Here is a 15,485-nt window from a genome sequence, read left to right as displayed (position 1 = left end):
CAGATTCACAGCAAAAGTGACAATTGCTTTGGGGTTAATTAAAATGGATGGGCTGGGGGGATTCAATGGGTTTTTTTTTCCTATTTTTCGGCAGGCCCTTTAAATCACTGCAAAATATATTTCTAGTTTTTTCCCACAAAAAATATATTAATTTTAAATTTACCAATATAAATAAATGTTTTTCTGATTTTCCTAGATTCATATATAAGTTTGACATGTTACTGTCCACAAAAACCCTTTCGTTTGCTAATGAACCCCACAAAAGCGCGGAAAGTGTTTAAATCAGTTTTAGCCAATGTACTTATTGTCAAGTGGAAAGAACCAAAAGCCAGCTGGTCAAGTGAATCAAGTGAATCGATGGTGGGACAACACTCATGCACGGACTGAAAGATACACAGAACCAAACAACATGTACGGATACAAGCAAACGTTGGCGATGGCGATGGCAAAACCAAATCCCACTAATGTGCTTAAATAAATTTTGCCAGCGTTTAAGCCAATTAGTCCGTCGGACATTTTACTTCTTGTCAACTTTGTTAGCGGTACTGCTGTTGGCCGCTTTTGGGGTCGCAGCCCACTTGCAACGCGGCTTGATTCTGCTTCAGCTTCTGCTGACAACGTGCCTCGGATTCGGACTCGGACTCGGATTCCCCCCGTCTGGTAAGCCCTCAAGATACTTTTTATTTTATTTGTATTTTTTGCTGATTTTTTCTCGGCCAGTGCTTATGCAGCAAAAGTCCGTGGGATTAAAATTGTATCTGCTCTGTCGGCTGCCGCTTTTCATGCCCTTTTACGCATTTTTGCCATTTCGCTTTAGCCTTGTATCTGTTCTTGTTTAAGCCCTCTCGTTCATTTTTTTTTGCTTTCGTATTTTTTCGGGATTATTGAAGTGCAATTAAGCTAAAATGTCAACGTGGAAAAAATTAATCGTTATACTACCCTTTTTATGGCTTCCCCATGGACTTTCTGTTCCCGCTTGTTTTGCGCGGACTGGCAGAACTCATTTGGGGTCCGCTCGTCTAATTCATGTACATGTCAAAAATCGTCGTCCAGTTGCATTATGAGAGCCGAGAGTTGTCCACTTATTACTGAAGATGCCGACAGTAGTCAGTCCGCCGTCTGCGTAATGATTTGTAATTTATGATTTTCGGCTCCAGCGAAAGGCTATCTTATCACCAAAAACAGCAGCAGCAGCAAAACAGCAGCGGCGCAGAAAAAAGCAGACGGACTGCAATTGTTTGTCCACTTACAGATACTCTGGGCCGCAGATACTCATATAGCCGGATACTTGGTTCCTCAGATACAGCTACAGCTACTGAGACACAAAGATACAGATACATTGCCGCTACCCGTGGCTGAAACGCTAATCGGCGAGTTAACATTTTATCGCTACTGTTCTGGCACTATGCAAATATGTGCTCCTAAAAACAGATACCCAGATATCCAGATATCCAGATATAATGACAAGAGGAGGACACAGTCTCTGTGTTCCATGGCAAAAAGGCAAACTCAAATATTTTCGTGTTTGCCCCACGGCTCTGTGCGTTGACAGATTTGCGGGGCAATAAATCTCGGTCGGTTTACTATATACGAGTCTACTTGTATGTGAGTGTATGCAAGTTACACACTCTCCCACAACCCACACTCTATAAATTTTTATCACAATATCTGAGCGGGAATGTTTAGAAGGCACTAATTTTGTTATCTTGTCAGGCCAGTGTACAACACGTCCACCTATTTGTACAATATCTATCCGCGGGGGAGGTGCGGGGGATTTGGACTGGTCTGGTTCTGGAATCGGTCGGTAGTCACTATCTGTGAGTTATCACCGAGCTAGCCATGACGTTGGGTCGCCTTGTCGCATTATGTCAATGACGACAGCAGCGCCATGAATGTGCACTGATTGTTTAGCTTGGTAATTATACAATGGAGCCACCCACTCTTCGTAGTATCTATAGTATGTGTAACCCCAACTCAGGAGGCTCCAGGTCCCAGTTCTGTCGCGAATGATGAAATCACGGGGACAAGTGGCTGTCTACCTGGCGGAAGGTGGATCTCGTGGCGTGGGAACGTGATAAGCAGCTCAGATTAGCCAGGTTTTATAACAGGCAGCCTGAATCGATTCCATTTATGAGGAAAACTATTCAAATACTTTATCTTCATCAATGCTGAACTAAATTAAAATTTAAATAAAGCAAACTTTTGATAACTAACGAAGGGTGAAGTCATAGAGGTTCTTAAGTCATTACATTTGGTAAGTAATTACATTAAAGTATAAAATGGATCGGTCGGTTAATATTGATAAGTAAGTGGCTCTTGCTTATGACTTATAAAGCTAAGGACTTAAACCATCCTTGGTCTTACATTGAAGTTAACAGCTTTAAGAACGGAATTACAAGTTTGTTATATTGTGATAATTTAGTCAAGCTCTTCCCCTACCTACATTCCATCTAGTGAAACGAATGTATACACTAACCAACCTTTTAGCCCTTTAGGCCACAAATTTCCTGTCCAGCTCCTCCCACCCACTTGTGCCATTCCAGATCCCTATCAGTTAACAGATATGAATGTCCAATGTCGTTATGACGAAGTGGCCCTGTCCCCGTCCCAAGTGAAACATCATTTTTTGCACCTAACAAATATCCGCAACGCCGTGTCCATGTCGCCAGCATGGCTATCAGCCCGTGGCCATCTGCTTAGGTGATGATATTTAGTTGACATCAGCCTGCCACTCTGTCACTATGCCACGCCCCCCACTGACCCACTGATGCCCCCGCCCATTTCGGCCTTGCTTATGACGGGCAGGCACGCACGGCTCATGGAGACACATTGGAGGCCGCAGAAATCACGTGTCTCAATTGTTTTTGGCGATTTTAATGGGCCCCCAAAATAGGAATAGGGCCGGGCATAAATTAAATTTGAATAAAAAACCAATTCGTCTTCGTTAGCCGGCCCAACCGATGCGAAAGGGTCGCAGAAGCCCAGTTATGACAATCGCCCAACGGAGGAGAAGTCCAGAACAAATGGAGAAGCGGTCAGCTAAGTGACCGCAACGCCCACGCGGCTCGAAGGACCAAAACGTATGCCGACTTTGTTACAAACAAAAAAAAAAAAATAAATGGGTAATTGCTTAATTATGAAAATTCCATTCCGTTTGTAACGCCTGGTGTGCGTGAGGGCCGGAAAAATGGGGCTGGGCCGTGGTCAGCCGCATTTTTACAAGCAATTGCCAGTGGTCCGAACCATCAACCATCTGCCCATCCGTCCATTGCTCCTTGGCTCCTTTGCTGCTTTGCTCCTGAGCAGCGGCACTCTAATTAAATTATCAAAAATTCATACTGACAGCGGGCAAGGGATCGCGCCAGCAGCGGATTCTCCATATTGACCTCGGTGCACTGCGACAAAATGTGTGCCAATAAATGTCCAAATATGTAATAATAATATTAAGTTAGGAAAATGAAAGAATTAAAAACCTATTTTCTTTTTAACGCTTTTCTTGGTCCTGACAAAATTTAAAAAAAAGAACTATAATTTCAAATCATATATATCATATTGCGACACCGACTTGTTTTGTCTTGGGCAAGTATTTATTGTACACCCTTGATTTCTCTCAGTGCACCCACACGACCAGCTCATTAATTCGCATGTAGTTTAGCTCATCCTTCGGCCGCCTGGTGACATTCATTTGCCGGCTAAATGCTTTCTGACATTGTTTAATTGCCCTGGCCGCTCGGCTCCTGGTCTCGCTTCTTCCAGTTCCAGCTCCTGGCGGGGAAGCCCCTGCTTATCCGATGGCCGATGTCCGATGGACATTTGATAAATGATTGTGCCTGCAGTGTGCGCTTCAATTTGTTTACCTTCTTCCCGCAAGGAGGCGGCTTTCGATGCTCGATGGCTGCTCCTCGATGGTCGGTGTTTGGTGCTTGGTGTTTGGTGTGCCCAAAGTGTCCTTCGGCGCGTTGACAGCTGTCAAAATTGCGGCGCTGGCGCTGTGTGCCAAATCGATAGGCGGACTACCAGTTGCCACTGGGTTTTCCGCGAGCTTTCCTCTCGATTTTCCCAAGTCCATTTCCACTGCGCAGTGAGAACCGGAAGCTTCCGCTCAGCAGCAGCATCTCAGTCAAATGCAAAGGCAACAGCAATAGCAATAGCAATAGCAATAAAAAACAGCGAAAGAGAGTTCGCACATCCTTTGTTTACAATGAACAACTCCAGCAATTTGAGGAGGATGCTGATGCTGCTGCTTTTGGGGCTGCAGGACATTCGTTGATGACGGGCCCGGAGCAAATTCTCCGGAGAGGAGAGTCCTGCATATATGCTATTCCGATTCCAATTCCAATTCCGTGTGTTCGCATGCGAGTGTTGAGCGCAAAGTGTCAACGCGTGCTTTGGCTTTGCCAGCATTCTTCTACGCTTTGTTCTACGGCTCTTTTTTTGCCCCTCCCCCCATCGCCACCCGGTTTCACCAGAGGATTCCGTGTGGAGCCGGGCATATGGCAATCGATGGGCGCATTGGCAACGCTCAGTTGTATAAATATTTCATTAATGCAAAAATCCCATCTGTTGTGCACGTACCTTAAGCCAGGGGTTCCTTATCACATCGAAGGGTTTTCGCCGTGCGTGGGTTTCCATATTCTTATCGCACTCGGGGTTGCAAATTTGGCATTACGTTTTATTGCGCGTCGTATGGGTAAAGGGGAAAATTCTATTAATATTTGAAGGGTAACCGGAAATGTTTTGCAATTGTATTTCTAGTGTTTCGAAAGTTTTCGGGGTACCTAGAAAAGCAGGAAAAAATAATAGTGGGTCCAGAATCAGGGTATTACTATATGAACATTTCTTAAAGTATTATTTATTTCTTAAAAAGTATTAAGTGTATATAATATCACAGTTTTGTATGAACATTAAACCATTTTGAAGTATTTACTAAATATTTTCTACCTATTTCATATAACTAGTTTTGTATTATTCAAAACACATTTTCTTCATATTTACTACCATATCAACATGTTGATAACAACCATTTGTATACATTAAACTGAATTTATAAATTTAAATTAATTTAAAATAAACAATTTAATATCAGTTTTTATATTTTAAAATGTGTAACCTCGGTTTTGGAAGAGCATTTCCGCGGTCGTCCTTGAAATTGACAAGCTCCGCTTGGAGCTTTTTATTGTTTTCGGTTTTAGACGCAGCAGCCGCTGCCAGAGGAATGTTTTGGCCGTGTGGTTCAGTGGCTCAATGGGTTTCGGTGGCTGGGTGGTTGGGTGGGGAGTGGTGTCCTTTGGGGGAGGGCGGTGGGGATGCCGAGTGGGGCGCAGCACCGCACAGCATAGCACACCGCCCACCGTGCAACGATGGTCGGGTTGAAAACTATTCTGTCCCGTGCGCTTTGATGCTCACTTCACTTTTCCACGTTCCACGTACTTTTTTTCGCCCATTTTCTTTGGCCGAACTTTTAGAAATGCTTTCGCTGTGCGCGTGTGTGTGTGTGTGTGTGCGTGGCTCGATGGCGGCAACGTTTTTGGTCCTTGATTTTGGTTTGGGTTTCGCTGTGGGGACGCTGTGAGATTTTGGCTTTTGTCGCTCTCTTTGACAAACGCAACGCAACGCGACGCGACGCGAGTGGGCTCTTGGCCAGGCTTTTGTTGTTCCCAATAAACGTAAAAAAATAATAATACAAAATTCAGATAAAAATAACAAATAAAAATACCAAAATGCACACTCACTTGCGGCACCAAACGTAAGTTGCTCAAGTAAAAAAAGTGCGGTGAAAGCAGCGACTGGAGGCTGAAAAATCGAAATAGTCGCGAGATTAGAAGTTTTGTGTGTGCGTGAGGGACATGGAGAAAGGACATCGCGTCGCCATGTTAGACGTGTTTGTTGTCGTTGTCGCCGCCACGTTGTCGGTGCATCTCGCTCCTGGATGCCACTAGAATCGGGATAGCCATAGCCCTCCTCCTCGGCACGGAGCATTGGACAATGGCAGTTGCTCCGTAATCCCCACCAGAAAGTGCTAGAGGAAAAACCCGCCAGCGGAGGAAAGTGGGAGCACCGTTAGACGTAGACGTTATCCCGTAGACCCCCCGGAAAATCCCCGTATCCCCCCTTGGAAATTCCCACAGTGTTTTAGTTGCTCGCTCGCTCGCTCGCTCGCTCTCTCTCTCTCCGAATCTGTGTGTGCGTGTGTGTAGGTGTGCGTGAGTGTGAGTGCGACTTACTCCTTCGCGCTGTCACTCTCCCAAGGACTCTTTCGGCAAATCCTCTCCGTTACTCTCTCTGGCGTGACATGTTTATGTTTTGGCCCCAAACGGCGCTCTCAGTGGCCAGCTTTGACAGCCAGAACTGTCAGTGTACAGTGGCGCAAGTCGGGCAAATTGCGCGCAAAAACCTTGTTGACAAACAGCATGTGATTGAAATGGATTGAAATGGACAAATGCAAGACTCACTTAACGCACTTAATGGTTCCTAGTTGATACTAAACTGATACAAAGGACGAAGGACAACGGTGGATATCTCTGGGACACTGGCGGTGGATTGGTAAATTGATTGGTAAGTCAAGTAAACAAATGACTTTTGCTTTTTATACCCGTTACTCGTAGAGTAAAAGGGTATACTAGATTCGTTGAAAAGTATGTAACAGGCAGAAGGAAGCGTTTCCGACCATATAAAGTATATATATTCTTGATCAGGATCAGTAGCCGAGTCGATCTGGCCATGTCCGTCTGTCCGTCCGTCTGTCTGTCCGTCTGTCCGTCTGTCCGTCTGTCCGTCTGTCCGTCTGTCCGTATGAACGTCGAGATCTCAGGAACTACAAAAGCTAGAAAGTTGAGATTAAGTATACAGACTCCAGGGACATAGACGCAGCGCAAGTTTGTCGATTCAGGTTGCCACGCCCACTCTAACGCCCACAAACCGCCCAAAACTGCCACGCCCACATTTTTGAAAAATGTTTTAATATTTTTTCATTTTTGTATTGGTCTTGTAAATTTCTATCGATTTGCAAAAAAACTTTTTGCCACGCCCACTCTAACGCCCACAAACCGCCCAAAGCTGTCACGCCCACACTTTTGAAAAATGTTTTGATATTTTTTCATTTTTGTATTGGTCTTGTAAATTTCTATCGATTTGCCAACAAACTTTTTGCCACGCCCACTCTAACGCCCACAAACCGCCCAAAGCTGCTACGCCCACACTTTTGAAAAATGTTTTGATATTTTTTCATTTTTGTATTGGTCTTGTAAACTTCTATCGATTTGCCAAAAAACTTTCTGCCACGCCCACTATAACGCCTACAAACCGGCAAAAACTGTGTTTAAGACTCTCCTTCTCCCTTCCACTAGCTGAGTAACGGGTATCAGATAGTCGGGGAACTCGACTATAGCGTTCTCTCTTGTTTTGTTTAATTTTTATAATTTCATTAAAATATGTATTTTGTCATTGGGATGTTCTTCTAGCCTTACCATATCTTGTTTAAATTAAAGCAATTCGATGAGTGAAGGAAAACTCCTACTTAAAGCCATTTAAAATTCACTCTGAACGCAAATGAACTCGTGTACCGTGCTCAACAAATCACTGGCATTTCATTATCGATTAAGTATTCAAATGCCATTACGAATCTGGGCCACCATCCTGCATAATTGCCCAAAAGCCCGAAAACCCGAAAGTCCAAGATCCCAACTCCGACTGGACCACCCACATTATCCAATATTTATCGAGTCGCACCGCCTCCGCAGAGGCAGAATCTAATTTGGCCAGACCACGACTGAGCCACACTGACAATTTTAAATCAATTTGCTTATTACAAAATGCCATCGAGAGATCCCAAGGCGCCGAGCGGAAGCACGCAAATATGCAAATGTTGCAGAAAGCCAAAGTGCAGAATGCCAAATGCCAAATGCACAACTGCAAACTCACACACACTTACCCACACACACATAGGAAACCCACACACATAATCTATTTAATTAAAACTCTATTATTAGTATCTATTAAGTATGCAATGTGACAATCCGACAGGCGAGACATTTGTCAACGGAATTTTTCATTATTTTAATTAACTTTCTCTTCACTTCTCGTTCACCAGCTCAAACCAAAAAAAAGGAAAATAAAAGCAAATATCAAAATCAGACCATTTCGTGTGCGGACAATACAAAGCCAATAATTGTTTTGCTATTGCAATTTTTGTTCGGTTTCGCTTGCATTTGTTGCAGTCAGTCGGTCGATTGGGCTGCACTCCTTTTGCAGAGGGAAACCATTCGATTCCAATCCATTCCATTCCGCTGTCCTTTATCCTGCTAAATCGCATTACTAGCCTGTCATGTGAAATGTCAACCGTAAAGCGTCCGCTGATTGTTAATTTCACTTTTATTACCACTCGCCATGGTTGTTGTTCCTGGCTTTTACCGCCATCGCTGTGGATCGCCACATTTTGTTTGCCATTGGCCAATTGTCGGTCGCTTTTGGCTTTCAGCTCTCAGCTTTCAGCATTCGGCTTTCGGCGTTTGGCTTTTGTCTTTGAGCCGCGTGGCAGGAGCAGGACCTCCGGTGGCAGGTCGTCCCGAAAGTCGCTCTAAATGGGCATGCAGTTCGCCTGGTTTGTTAGTCGTCCCACCAGCCGCTTTGGATGACTTTCAGTTGCAGTTTTTGCAGTGGTGCCCAGAGCAGCCTTTTGGGCCACAGATTGGCAGGCTCAGCCAGGTATTTTGCCATTGTTTCAGCCATTCGACGAGGGGGCCATGTGGATGTGGCCTAGTGGGTGATAATCGAAATGGATTCCAGACCGAAATGGGAGATCGCTGTCAACAAAAATGGCGGAAAGCAGAGCAGGTGCTCACAATTACAGTTCTGTACAGTCAGTAATGGGATTTAAATAAGAATTTAATATACTTAACTTAACATCAACGAAATTTTATTCCATTCTGTTGCTATTTTACAGCTCATAAGGTAATACTGATCAGAGAACACTAGAAGTTTTTGATTCCCCCATATTACTTATCAAAGCTGTATTCAAATTTACAGAACGACCCAATTGTTATATGTTTTGAATGGCCAGTAAATCAGAGAATCTGCACCGAAGTGGTTCCCTTTACGACCACAATGATGCAAGACACCGTGTCACCTGTTACACTTGGCCCTTTGTCCATTTGGGCCCGGCAATCAAGTCGCAAAGAGAAAAAGAGTCACAACGTGCATTTGGTCAATTGTCTCGTTTACAAATTGCCCCGCCGTCCGGGACACAAGCTCATTTTCATAAATGCAACAACGCCAGTGGCGACGTCCAACTTGCTGCACGTGGCATGTGCAACTGCGACCCCCGATCTGCCCGATTCGTTGCCAGTATCTGGCAACTATTTCAGAACAACCGCCACCGCCACCCACTCCCCAGCGCCACATAACCCACATCCACCTCCACCTCCACATCCACATCCCTGTCCCCATCCACATGCACATTCACTTCCAACGTCTGTCACTTGCTATTCCCAAAGGTGCAAACAAAGTGATTATACTTAGCTATTGTTCCGACTGCTCGAAAAGGTGAGCGGAGGGAGTTCCTAGTTCCCCGGGAATTCCTCGGAGTGGGAGTTCTCCGTTCTCCGCTCTCCGCTCTACGGGCGTTACTTCTGCGTGCCGGGAGCGGGCAGTTCGGCTTGGTTTATTAATTGAAATGTTAGTGCGGCGGCCAGAAGAGTAGCAGCGCCATGGCACCAGCCAGTCTTAAATAATAGATTTGTATCGAGAATTGCGGCCAAAACGATATGGCTGTGCGGATACGGACAAGTCGGATATTTGATGCTCATTAAGTTAAGTGGTTTTAGTTTTTCCCCACCACCAACACCACTAAGCAATCTCCCAGCGCAATTTATGCGCAGTAGTTTTCCTCGAGGATTGGGGCAGTAAGTAGCTGCACTCCAAGAAATAATTGTGTACCAATCATACAGATCGAATCGAAGTGATGCTTAAATGTCGCAGACATGCATGGGTAGCCACCTTAATTCTATGAGTATTGGATGGCAAAACTTCCTTCCAAACTACTTCCTTCTTGAATATTGAAAATAACATTCTGCAGCTAGACTTTTTCCCAAGTGCAAAGCTCCAAGGCGGCTTACCAAAGAGGTTCTGCGAAGATAAATCGGTGCTCGTTTGTTTGGAATCCAGTGTCGCCGCAGTGGGTCGAACTTACTCCGATATTGGGCATTATCAGGGGAGCCCAGATTCGTGACTTTTGTGGCCGTGGCCTTTGTCTCCGCTGAAAGAGTCGGTGCCGACGAACCCCAATGGGATCTTTCTTTCTTTCATTCTTTTTGGTTAAAGGTTTTTGTGTAAGGTGCACATTAGTAGTAATTTTTAATGGTTTACTTTTCAGTTTTGTTCGCGGAGGCTGTGAACGGTTTTTTATTTAAATTCGTATAAGTATTCGTATTCGTATTCGTTGTCTTCTCTACGATTTTAGTGGTTTATTATTTAAATGAGCCTGTGGGTTATTTCGTGGCTCATCTTTTGTTCGCCCTGGAGCCTCAGATTGTTCGTTGTTCGAATTTAATCAATTTGATTTATTTTCCTCTCTCATATTGTGTTGAAAATATTGTTCAAACGCATTGTGTCCATCCGACCATCCATATTAAAAAAAAACCCCATATCGCATGGCATTCTACGAGTGTTTTTTTTCTTTCCCATTTTTAAACATTTTTTTTTTATTTTTGTGGAAAATGTGAGGAAGAGGCTTCCCCCGAGGGAATCGGGGGGAGGCATTAACATAAGCAGCTAAGGGCTTAAACATTTTCCAAGTCAAGACCTTTCCAAGATAGACGACATTTTTGGAAGAGACTCTGGGTTTCCATACCCCAAAGAGACTGCATTTCTTCAGGCCAAGATTTATGGTTTGCTGGAGCTTCTTTGGTGGTGACATGGAAAAATAAAAGTAATTGGAGATACCAAAAGTGGTCGTGGGTCCAAGAGAAATGTAACTAAATACTCTGTGTTCAGAAAATTTATTTAATGATCTGTGTTACGAAGGTGTTTTTATTTATTTCGTAGTAAAAAGCATTACTGTTCAAGCTCAATAAGCAAATTGTCAACATGACATTTTACAGTCTTGTTAGCTTACTGTAACTATTTCATTGATCATTTTCGATATAATTGAGTCGTTTACATTTGCAAGCGGAATCTAATAATATTTACGGATTAGTTGTCTTTAATTAGGTAAATAATTTGCACATTAAATTAAACCAGTCGGAAGCATATAGATTTAATGTTTGTTATTATCAGTTTACTGCCTTTTTAATGCATTTATTCAAATGAAACACAAGTTGTTTGATGGACTTTACTTTACATATTTATTGTTGATATATTATATCACTTTTGAGCTGTTTTTGGCCACAGGATGTTTTAGCCAGAAGACTTTCCATATCCCCAATCAACTCCCCATCATTTCCACTGCTCATTTGACTTCTTCGAGTTTCCCCCAATCTGTTGGCTTATCAATGGCAACTAACAAGCCTAACCAGCTACCACAAAACACGACACCACCACCATCACCATCGCGCCCAAAAGTTATCTTTATGGCCAGAATGCAATTGTTGAGCCAAGATGGCAAATGGAGAGGAGTTTCGCTTGTAGATGGTTATGGAGCTGGATATGAAGATGGAGCTGGAGATGGAGATGGAGGCACGACCACACCCCGTTGCTAAGTTCCACAGTCAGCCCACTTTGGTTGATGAGAAATTACATTTGAGCTGCGAGCAGCAGATGCCAATCTTATTAATGTTGTTAGTAGTTCTTGGCCATGCCAATGCCAATGGCAATGCCTTGTCGACTAGCCAACATTTTTGCATGCAACAGCAACAAGAAAAATAACAGCAACAACATCCCCCCGCCCCTCGACAAGGCTGAAATGTATCAAATTTCAATGCACAATCATCACAATCAAAAAATAAAAATTCTAAAATCAACTTTTTCCCTCTCCCCTGTCTCATCCTTTCGATCCATCGGTCCATCTGGAGCTGGATGGGATTTGGAGTTGGATTTGGTCGTGGTCTCGGCTTTATTCTCCACTTGGAGCCTCACACTTGGCATTTGTTGGTGATGTTGCTGTTGTTGCTGCTGCTGCTGCAACGCTTGTTGTTGGTAATATAAGATACGAAATCAAAAATACATCATTGCCAACAAGTAAAGGCCGCAGAGGCTACAGCCACAGTTTCCGAAAGACTGAGTGCACTGAGGAAAACAGTGTGTTAAAAGTCATAGCTCTTAGTCAAGGAAAGGATCTCTTCAGATTTGGTGACTTTAAACATTTCTTATTGGCATGGAAATAGATAGCTGTAGATAGCTGTGATAAGCTTTTTAATGAACCAAGTCCCTTTTTTCTCGCTGTGCAATCGCCCTGTAGCTAAAGTCCAGCTTAAGCAGCTCCATCTGCATTCCCCGATGTCCGACGTCCTCAGTCCCCCGTCCTCTGTCCAATGTCCAATGTCCAGTGCCAGTTTTCAGTTTTCAGCTTGCGGAGTTGCAAGTTGCAAGCCTCGCTGATTGTATGCATGTTTCGCTTTTCTTTTCGCCGCGCGCTAAATGAAGTAAGCAAACGTTGATTACATGGCCTCAAGTGTGCGCCTCCAAGAGAGGATTGCGGATTCCGAGTGGAGGATTGGGCATGGGGCATGGAGCATTGGGGATTTGGGATCGAAAGATCGAGGAATAGAGGGGAAAGGAGCCAGGGAGCAGGCACCACAGTCCTCGTCGTCGTCGTTTTTAATGATGACTTCAAATGAGACGCTGTTTATACGTTTTTCATGCAGATACAGCCAATCGGGCGGATTTGGCCAAAAGGCCTTTCCATATAATAGACTTGATTTTCGTCTGATTAAACGAATGTTTGTGGCAGCCCCTCCTCCCTCCTACAGCTCCTCGTTTACCTCTTCCCATACTGAACAACCGAAGAAGTGTGTTAATTTTTAATTAGAGTTGTACTGTTATTTGTTGTTGCCTCGATCAGCTTCAAAAAGGGTTAAGAATGCAATTGACTTTGGCTCGCCCTCTTGACTTCACACGGCCGCCACAAATTTGCAAACGCATCGAGACACGAGTCCGATTTTAAGGAGGACTTCAGTTCAGATTGGGGGCTTTTGGAGGCTTTTGGGGCCTTAGGGACAACGACATCGACAGCCATATAAGGTGGGGCCAACAGCAGCAGCAGGGACACAACCTCCTCTTTACAACTAACATGTTCTTAATTACAACGAAATGGCGAAGGTGAGGCCAGTGAAGCCAGTGCTGGGCCAGGTGAGCATTCGGTTTGGCTTTGATCTGAGTGGCAGTGGGTACTCCAGGGTCCAGGGTCCGCAGTCGCCGTGCTATTATTATTATCATTGGTCACTCCACTCGACGCCATGATATGCAAATAAATAAATAAAAAGGCAATTGACAAGCTCATAAACTCACGGACTCGCGCGCGCCTCAAAGGAAACTCAATCTGCTAGATGCAAATGAAAACGCAATCATATTTTATGTATGAGCCCGGCCTGCTGACAAAAAAACGAGAGAAAAGCAAACAAAAGGAAAATCAGCGCGAATAACATGAGAAATACAATAAACTGGAGTCGCCCATACATATGCACATGTGTCTGAAGATTGGATTGTTGGCCGCAGATGTTTTGGCCATTTCGCAGAGGGTGTCTCGTTGGGAGCGTTGGGAGTGTGGGGCCAACAACATTAATCACAATTACCAGCTGATGTCATAATGCAACTTCGAGAAAGAGGAGCACCAGCGAAATTAAACTTCAAATGAGTGGCAAAAGCGTATGCTTCTCTGAATGCCATGGTTTTCATTTGGCCAAGAGCAGGAAGACACACCAGCACTTGTAGTTTGTCAGGATGATACCATATAGTAGCATATAGCATTCATAAGATACAGAAAGTAACTAATTGAAAGATAGTTGCATCTTGAGAATGTTGGTATGTTTGAAATTCTTTGAATTATTTGCCAACTTTCTCGCCCTGAGTCACCCTATTCCTGGTCATGTGGGGCGCTTTTGGGTAAACGCATTTGCCTGGCAAATGCAATGACCATGGCACTCCGGCGAAGACAACAGCGAAGGTGTTAAGTTATGGCACAGTCTGCACCACACAGCTGGGCATCCAATTTGGCCCACCACAGGCCACTGCTCCTCGCTGCTCCTCCGTGCTCCCCGACTCCGCTCCTCCACTGGTGGCCACCTCCAACTCCTTGGCCAGAAATTAAGCATCAGCATCGCATTTCGCATTTGCCATTTGGCGTGTGTGTTGGAACATTCCAATGGCTCTGGGTGGTTTCTACTGCTGTCACTCGGTACACTTCACAAAATTCAACCCAATTAAGGATTACTATTTTAAAATACCAAGAAGTTGCCGCTTAAATGATTTATATATGAAAATGGTCTCTTATTCCTTTACGAATTATTCCTTTAAGAATACAAATATTCTTTAATTAAATACGAATGTGAAAGATAAGTAAGCCCAGTTGAAATACTATATTTTACTGTGCAAAAAAGGCAGGACAAGGGGAAATGTGAGGAGTGAGCAAAGCCAACCCGACCGTCCACTCACCCTGTTTCGGGCCAACGAGCGAGCTACGCGATTTGATTTATGGCCCGTTGTCAAATTATCCTTGATAAGTCATTAATATATTTTGTTAGTTCTTTTAGCCAGGAGTGCCTGCCCCTCGCCGCCTCGATTTCTGGCCCTGCCCTTCTCATCAACGAGTGTGTGGTGTGTTTGTATTGCTCGATTCCGACATTTGACTTTTGGAGCGCCAAACACTTTCGTTTGTACCAATTCACATGGTCATAAAAACTGCGCCTAAATAGCTCCCGCTTCACAATATAATTTATGTCTTTGCCAGCCAGCCAGCTCTCAAATGAAGTGGCAAATTCACACTTTTGGAAAACCACTCCGCAATCGAATGGCCCCCCAAAACGAAAGGCAGTAAAATCGTAATTGTGTGGGCTGAAAATACGAGTAACATCATCATAAAAACCAATTCACAAATCATAAATATAAATGAATTTCGTGCGGAGGAGCAAATCGATTCGATCGCATTTCGCATACAATAAGGCAATCTCTGATTTTCGTATCATAAACTTAAGTATATCCCTCCTAGACGTCGCGCGGGGCCCTCGGAACACATTGGCTATGTGCCAGCCGTAAATCTTCCGGCCTATCAGCATCTCCCAGATATCCAGAGATCGAGGTATCCAGAGATCGAGGTATCCAAGGGTCCATGTCCAGGTCCAGGTCCAGTGTTTGCGCATGCGCACGCGTTCGGGTTTGAGTTCGAGTTAGCTGGTTAGCTGGTTAGCCGGCGCTGATAGATTTATGGCGCCAAATAAAATGCCTCGAGACAAGCGGCCAAATCACCAGGCTCAGCCTCAGCCTCAACATCAGCCTCAGTTTCAACCTCAGTTCGCTTCGGTTATTTGCTTTTTATTTTCTCGATGGTTTTCGGCTGG

At 44.2% G+C, this 15,485-nt stretch overlaps 1 protein-coding gene and 1 long non-coding RNA gene across 5 annotated transcripts in view; both read left to right on the top strand.

Annotated features, from left to right (window-relative positions):
• The first annotated feature begins 207 nt into the window (after positions 1–207).
• LOC120321946 lies at positions 208–2,213 on the top strand. Of its 2 annotated transcripts, XR_005561679.1 has the most exons (3): positions 218–660; positions 998–1,915; positions 1,979–2,213. It is a non-coding gene; the product is annotated as an uncharacterized LOC120321946 (long non-coding RNA). The 2 variants fall into 2 exon arrangements; XR_005561678.2 differs by having other exon boundaries at positions 208–660; positions 998–2,213.
• Positions 2,214–5,580: 3,367 nt separating this feature from the next.
• The window catches only part of LOC6536526 (homeobox protein homothorax), a 137,740-nt gene continuing 127,835 nt past the window's right edge, over positions 5,581–15,485 (top strand). For 2 of the 3 annotated variants that reach the window (XM_002097066.4, XM_039376384.2), the window contains exon 1: positions 5,620–6,555. The gene's annotated coding sequence lies outside the window, so the exon portion shown is untranslated. Of the gene's footprint in view, positions 6,556–15,485 lie in introns of all 3 variants that reach the window. The other variant, XM_039376385.1, reaches the window with a different exon arrangement.

Source organism: Drosophila yakuba, chromosome 3R (assembly GCF_016746365.2).
Source record: "Drosophila yakuba strain Tai18E2 chromosome 3R, Prin_Dyak_Tai18E2_2.1, whole genome shotgun sequence".
Taxonomy (NCBI): Eukaryota; Metazoa; Arthropoda; class Insecta; order Diptera; family Drosophilidae; genus Drosophila; species Drosophila yakuba.
The sequence above is the reverse complement of the archived record's forward strand: the minus strand, read 5'-3'. Positions and strand labels throughout refer to the sequence as shown.